The 7974-nt window shown below is 51.2% G+C and overlaps 1 pseudogene; it reads left to right on the forward strand.

The window, feature by feature from the left end:
* LOC119310548 overlaps positions 1 to 1571 on the forward strand; it is a 6614-nt pseudogene extending 5043 nt beyond the window's left edge.
* The last annotated feature ends 6403 nt before the right edge of the window (positions 1572 to 7974 follow it).

Consider the following 7974-nt stretch of genomic DNA (forward strand, 5'->3'; position numbering starts at 1 on the left):
GCGGCCACTGCGCCCAAGGCGGCGGTGCGGCCGCTGGGGCGGGGAGCGCCGGGTAGCCTCCGGTGACGGCCCCCGGTGCCGAGTACCACGGAAGCGCCTGCTGACCCGCGGCCATGGCTGGATGGAGTCCGGTGATGGCCCCCGGTGCCGAGTACCACGGAAGCGCCTGCTGACCCGCGGCCATGGCTGGATGGAGTGGTGGGGGCGGCCCGTACGGACCTGCCAGGTAGAGGCGGATCCCTTGAACCGTGGTGACGAGGTCGTTGAGGACGCCCGCCATGGCCTCCGGCGTGAACTGTTGCGGCTGCGGGGGAGGTGATAGCGGCGGCGAGTGTTGGACGGGGGCCTGTGGCTGCCCTTGGCCCGGCGTGGTGCCGGGTGCCGTTAGGACCGGCGCTGAGAGCGACGCAGTGGTGCCCGCTGAGAGCGAGGCCGTGACGCCCGGCGCAGAGGCGGTGGTGGTGGAGGAGTTGGTGGGCAGCGGTGGTGGTGGCGGTGGAATTGGCGGAGACATGGTCGAAACCCGGTTACCTGATACCAAATTGGTAGGATCAAGTACTCTACCTGGTCTAGGGCGTAGGTGGTAAGGGAAGGATGGAGGGAGACGTGGCGAGGATCGGGCGCGCCGGCGGCAGGGCGCCGTCGCGGCTAGGAGAAGGGCGGCGGCTAGGGCTGTTGGCGGCTAGGGTTTCGGCTCCTCAGGGAGCCGGGCAATAGGAGATAATATTCTTCTTATTACTTGCCTTCAAAAAGAGTCTTCTTACAACCTATATTTATATCCTAGATAACTTGTAGAAGAATCAACCTAAGATAACTTGCCTAAGATAACTTGCCTAATCTGAAAATAAAAACTAAAATAACTTGCGGGCCTAAGCCGGCCGGCCATAACATGCTCTCTGGTGAACCATCTTCCGACTTGGACGTTCTCTATGGCTCGGATGGCAGACCTAAATAACCCATCCTTTGCAAACCCACTATTGAATCCATGGAAGCCGTAATTCGGATTGCAAATGTCGATCCCAACAAGACGGTACAAATACAAAACAACCCCTTTTAGTACATGGCAAGGAACACTCCGCAACAATAATGACAACCCAATTGTTTTTATTTCAAATTATCAGATCTTCTTCGATGATAGCACCTGGAACATCGCTTCATGAAAGGCTGCAGGCTTCTACACCGTGATTGTAAGATCGCGTCACGCATAATTCCAAACTAGCCGTGCATCCACGTCCAGGGAAAATGTTACACCTGTAACTCTCGTGTATTTGCTGCAGGTTGGCAGGTCAACACTCGTTCCAGGGGCTGATCATGCACTGGAGAGCATCCACAACATCAAGGAGGCGTTGCCCGAGATATGGGAAGTCCACGACTGCTCAGAATCTGACGCTGTTCCTGCTTCTGCCGTGGTAGAAACAACCCCTTATCATCGGAGAATGGAATGTATGGGTAGAAATAATACGCTGAAGATTGGATACGTGGAGGAGTATAAAGAGAAGATGTGTCCGATCATAACATCTACAGTGCTAGGTACACTTTCATTGCATTATATCAGTTTCAAGGAGACGTAGTGGAGAATAAGCATCAGCAGGTGCATGTTTGTATCCACAGGTACTCCCTCCGTTTCTTTTTAGCCTGCATATAATATTTGGTCAAAAGGTAAAACTTTGTACTAACTTTGTAGGATAATATATCAAGATATACAATACTAAAGCTATATCATGATGCAGCTAATAAAATTGATTTCATATTGTGAATATTGATATTTTTTCTATAAACTTCGTCAAAGTTGACAAAGTTTGACTTTGACCAAATCTTATATGCGGACTAAAAAGAAACGGAATGAGTACCAAGCATGGACCTATATTTCACAAATAGTAGCATTGTATTCTCGTCGATGTCAAGCTTCACTAAAAAAAAGTTTAGATCATAAACAGGAATAAAAACATCGTACTTTATTACAAACCAACATATCTATGGCAGTAGTACTTTGCGACGATGCATACATTGATATGTATGCATAATAGCATCAGTACTAATAGACTGGAATACATCGGTTTCAACATAAGTTATGAGACAATGGTACAAGAAATCATGGCCTATTCTATTGCGCAAATCAGACTTGATATATTTCATTGCGGAAAATGCTCTCTCAACTGTTGCCGTCGCCACCGGCAAGATCAATGCTAGCTTTACCAAAAGGAATACTAGAGGAAAGGTATTGTACTTCTTTGTCTCAACTAGTTTTCTGCAAAGATCACTAACCCCTTTCAAATTGGAGAGTCTTGAATCATCACGAACATTTTCAAGGAAGTTATCAAGTTGGACACTAAGATCTTCAATCTTGCTTTCACTCCCAAAATCATCTGGATACAAACGAGCCATTGCTAACACTTTTTCTTTGTCAAAATTAGCAAACGAATCAGAAGGATCCAAAGAAGCCATCCCAAGAAGCAAGGTTGTGCTGCTTTCACTAAAGCGGTCATCAATCTCTACACGTAACATATCAATAACGGCGTACATCACACTTTGTTTTTTTGAAACGTGGCAAAAGACTTGCCATTTTCATTAATTAAGAAGGAGAGATTTTTTTTCATTGATTAAGAAGGAGAGAATTGCCTGGTTAATTGACGAAAAATTAGGCTAAAACCGATACAACACAACCCATATGACATGGGCACCACCGGCCAACCTGGCCACCGACATGGAACAAAAGCCACGACGACACATGCCAACAGATGGCCACACGTGCAAGCAACCGACAGCTCCGACTTTGACGACGAGCAACACAAGGGAAATATGCAGGACTTGCGCCGACCATGCCCCCCGCAAACGACCACCAAATGCCTGTCATCGTCACCACCTGGACTCTCCAACGCAGCTCCGACTTCAAAGCAACCAGCAACCACGGAAGAGCACCTCAAACACGCCGGGAAGTACCGACTACCGAAGACCACGCCGCGACCCAAACTTCACTCGATGCCATCATCATTGCCAAACAGAAACCAACGCCCCGCCTTAGCAAACCACGCGGCGAAGATACCGCCCTTGACGGTGAAGATGCCGTCATTCACCAGTCTCCCAGTCGTAGCCAGCTCCGAGACGATGCCCCCAAGGAGGAGAAAGACACGGATACGCCTCCATCGCCCGATCCAGCGGATTTGAGGTTTCCCTCCGGAGTGAAAGCCGTGTGGAGAAGGAAGAGTACATCTCCACGACGACGCTTCCAAGAAAGATCACGGCACCCGCGGACGCCGCCGGCGCCGGCTCTGAAGAAGACCGAAGGAAGGATTTCTCCCGGAGATGACCACCTGCAGCCACCGACCGCCGCCCATCAATCACCACCTGCCGAGGCCGACCTCAATCTGCCACGGGATCCCATGATCCACCATGAATAGACACGCACCGCCCCCCTGGCCGTAGCCACCGTCCACCACCGCAGCACCACCGCGACCACCACCACCGCAACCACCAAAGCCGCAACGCGAAGTGCAGCGCCCAGATCAAGGAGCTAGCTCACACCAGATCCAGAACGAAGCCACACGAATGGAGCAGCAGAGCAGACGAGCAGCATCTCCACCTGCAGCGCACCTCACGCTCTAGAGGAGCACAACCACCACACCCAGCCGGTGACTGTGCCCTCCGCATGCCAGCCGCTGCCGCGCCCAGCCGTCGATCCGCACCCCACGCGCGCATCCAAGAGCCGAGCGCCGCACGCCGTTCACGCCCAAGCCACGCCGGAGCCTGGACCGAGCCCGTCGCCCGGAGTCCCATCTGCCGCCTGCAGCCGACGCCAGCGCCCGGGCCTCATGTGCGACCTAGCCCACGCCACCACCAGATCGGCCGCGCACAGCCGAGCGCCTGCCGCGACCACTTCGGGGCCGCACCGCCGCCTCCCAGCACGGCAGCTACCAGATCCACGCGTCCTCGCCACCAGAGAGCCCGCCGGACCCAGCCCCCCCGCGATGGTGTGGCATGGTGTGGCATATATAGTTGGAAAACGCTATCCTTGAGCCGGCTGATGCATGCGCTAGCGTCCGCCGCTTGCATAGCCGCAGGATCGATTTGATTGAGCGCTCATGCTGGTCAAAAGTCCCGTGCAACCAGTTTTTTTCAACAAGCGAATTGTTTCAGAAGGTTTTTGCAATAGAGCTCTTGTTTCAGAAAAAAAAAGTTCGATGCTAAAGTTTTTTCAGCAACAGAGTCTACTTTCAGAAGGTTTCTGCAACAGATGTCTTGTTTCAGAAAGATAAAAAATGGTTCGACTGTGAATATTTTTTCTTCCGCAACAGGGCTCTTGTTTCGGAAACGTAACCCCTGTTGCAGAAGGTGTCGGAGGAGTGCCCGGCGTTAGAGCGTACGAGGTCAAGTATTGCAACACGTCACATATTTCAGAAACATAGCTTCAGTTGCAGAAATCGCCAGAGGAGTGCCCGGTATGAGAGCTCGTCGCCGTCGTGCAATGCCCACTGTGAGAGCTCGCCGCCATCGTGTAGGAATAGAGGCAGCTGCTCGAGGTGCTGGGTCGGAGGAGGCGCGGCGACTCCGGCGGCCGGCGGCGCTCCATGACCGTGGCGCTCCGGCCATGGTGGGGCAACGGTGCTGTCTCAGCAGACCTTTGCAACATGGTCCTTGTTGCAAAGCCCCTGAGCGCAACAAGCTAGGTGTTGCAAAGGTCCTCAGTTGGCTGGAATGGTAGATCAGACGGCTATTCCGTGTAGCATCCGATTGCTACTGAGGCGGCCGATCTAATCGATTTATCACCCGACAGACGCGTAGCACTGCCCTATGTAGTTTGCATGTTAAGAAAAGTAAAATTGGTAGGGATGAACTATTTTGAAGTATATGGATTATATTTCATCTATGCTAGGAAAATCCACATCACATTAAAATTCAGTACTGACAAAAGGATATAAAATTCTCAAAACATTAAAGAGAACGGATGAAACAAATCCAGTTCCACATATATGCTCCATCACTACAACAAAAAGAGTTCCACGACAGTTGGATCTTATGGATCATTATGTATAAAGTTCTAAGGCAGATGGCTGCAAGTAGTAACTTGCTGGAAGGACTGGCCCATTTTCTAGTTTCAAGATCCCTGAGTCGGCACGTCCTGAACTTGAACCTGGATACATAAGAATTCACTTTAAAAAAAATACATTTTAGATGTGTTTTAAAATGTTAAAAAATTCAAAACAAAATGTCACACATACATGTTCCCAAATATGTGTGCGCGGCATAAAGTTTTGTGAAAAAAAAGTCTTTTTGTTTTGTCTTCGCAAAAAAAATATAGACAAATTTCAGTGCTTAGAAATAGCGTTTCACGATATTTTTTATTGTCTTTTTGGCACATGCCATAAAAAGTTATTTTTCCGTCAAACTTTATGCACGCACATAGAACATGGAGATGTACCTGTGCAATCTTTTTTTCAGATTTTTTTGGCATTTATAAATGTGTTTCCTGAAGTGGATTCATATGTACCCGGGTTCATCCATGCACTTCCCCAAGATCTCTTGCCAACTCCATGGCCTCTCCCTCATCCTCAATGGTGGAGCCAGGAATAGACCACAGCCCATGCAACATTGTTGCTATAGTGTGAGACAGTCCATGGGGCTTCCTGGCAACGCCCCTAGCCACTGCCCTGCCTGCCTGGCCCCTGACGCCGCCGTTGCTCATCCTCTTTGCAACCTCTCCTTCATAATAGTCAAATGGGTCTAAAGAAGCCAAAGAAATTTGCTTCATCGTCTCCATCATCATGATATAGGGATCATGCCCGATATACCGGCCAAAATAACAAGAAACAAGATTGGGGATACGAGAGCTGCCAAAATAGTCCACAAGACATATGGAGGCCCGTATGTTGTTATCCTGCAGGTTGACGGCCAGCAAATAGTGTGCTTGTGTTGGGATAAACTTCCGGTTTCTTTGGTTCTGGTGATACTCATCGCGTGCGAAGTAGACAATGTCAGGATCCTCTATGCTAAGAAGGGGGTGCAAAGGGGTTATGTCCTTTGGGAGGTCGCCGAATCCATCAAGTCCTCAGAGTGTCTTGACATGGAGCTCATACTCTTTCTTCCAGCCCATGTCTTGCTCCAGCAACCTCCAAACTGTTATGGTGCGGTCCTTGAGGTCGACATGTTGGAGGGCGCCATCAATGGAAATAAACTTGATGGTGGAGTCCCGGACGACTCCCATGTTGTGGTAGGCTTTCGGCTGTGCCACCCGGCTGTTGCGGCGGTGGTGATCCGCTCCAGGCAATTCTCCGGGCAGGGAAAAGAAGCCAAACTTCACCACGGGGTCGTGGTCACCATCGTCGTCGAAGAGGGCGTCGCAGAGGCAGTAAGTGACGCCCCGCAGGAGGTGTGCCCAGTAGCTGATGCCGTTGACCGAAAACACCATGTCGGCTTGGAAGCCGCTCATGTCGACGAGGGACTTGTTTGGGAACGAGTACAAGATCAATCCTACTCGTGCACAATTCCTAACCTACCCTGCTGTAAACCAATAGATCAGATTTGTTCGACCCTGTACGTTCACTATCAAAGTACTATAATTTGGTGACAGGAAGTTTCTTCATCTATTGTGGAAAGTTCACCTCTCGATCCAAATGATTATATGATAAAATTGGGTAGGATATTATGCATAGAATGAACTAAAATCTGAAGTTTTAAATCCGAGAGTAATCTGAGCAGGACATAAGACAAGATACGCCCTCCAGCATACAGGCGCAAGCGAAGCATTACCTACTCATGCATAGAAGGATTATGTGATGTTGCCTCTAGCTACTTTAGCCGTAGAACACGTAGGCGTGGGCAGCTGGTGACCAAGGTGCCAACATCGATGGTACTGCAGCACCCTAGTAGGGTTAGCCTCTCGAGCACCGGGAACTCGTCCATCGACAGCGATGTGAAGCATACCTTTTCCAAATTCATCTCGATCGACGTGGCATGGCGAAAGCAGGGCACGTCCGCATTAATGTGTCTGCACCATACCTCATATTGAAATCACATCCCTCAAAGTTGTCAATGACGACGAGCTCTTGCGGCGATAGCCTCGCCGTGGTGCAGAGAAGAGAGTTGAAGCAAGCATCATCATCAATGCAGTCTCTCCAAGGAATGCTGATGCTGAGGAGGGACAATGTGAGGCCAACTGGGGCCGTGTCTACAAGTGTGGCGAGCGCCGCTTCGAGCGAAGCGAGCGCCATCCCGCGGAAGTTGACACTAAGCACGCGCAGGCATGGGCATCGGTTAAGCAATGTGCCAGGGTCGGCGATGTTGCCAGAGAGGGACAACTTCTCAAGTGCTCGAAACTCGCCTGCCGGCGGTAGTGTGGGCTCCTGCGAGTTGGGGTAGGTCACGCTAAGCACACGCAGACACTGGCAGAGGTTGAGCAAGTTGCCAAGGCCGTCAATTTCTCCAGTGAGGAACAAACTATCGAGCGTGGGGAACACACTCTTTGGCGGCACAGTGATGGACATGTCGTATTTGCCGGGAGAGTTGAGGCTGAGCACGCGCAGGCGCGGGCAGCGGCTGAGCAATGCGCCAAGATGTATGATGTAACCGGTGAGGGATAATCTCTCCAGCGAGGTGAACTCGCCAGCAAACGGCGGTGCGACATCGATACTGAAGACCCGCGATTCCAGCTCGATCGAGGTGGTGCAGTGGAAACAGGGTAGCTTGATGGCTCCCCACTCACACCTGTTGACCGAAGAGGTGAAGACCAGCTCCCTCGGCGAGACCCGTGCGGCGGCGCGCAGCAACGAGCTGGCAAGGTCGGCAGTGTATCTCGTTTCAAGGCAGATGTCTAGGGTGGACACCGTCGACGTCGAAGCAGCGAAGTGGGCGGCGAGTATAGCTTCGATCCTCCCGGTCTCCAGATCGCGGAAGGTGAGATCTGCGAGACCGGTCCATAGACCGCGCCACCGGCGAGAGAGGAGGCCGGTCTGCACGGCGGTGCGGACACAGCATAGGCGT

This window comes from Triticum dicoccoides, chromosome 5B (genome assembly GCF_002162155.2).
Source record: "Triticum dicoccoides isolate Atlit2015 ecotype Zavitan chromosome 5B, WEW_v2.0, whole genome shotgun sequence".
Lineage (NCBI taxonomy): Eukaryota > Viridiplantae > Streptophyta > Magnoliopsida > Poales > Poaceae > Triticum > Triticum dicoccoides.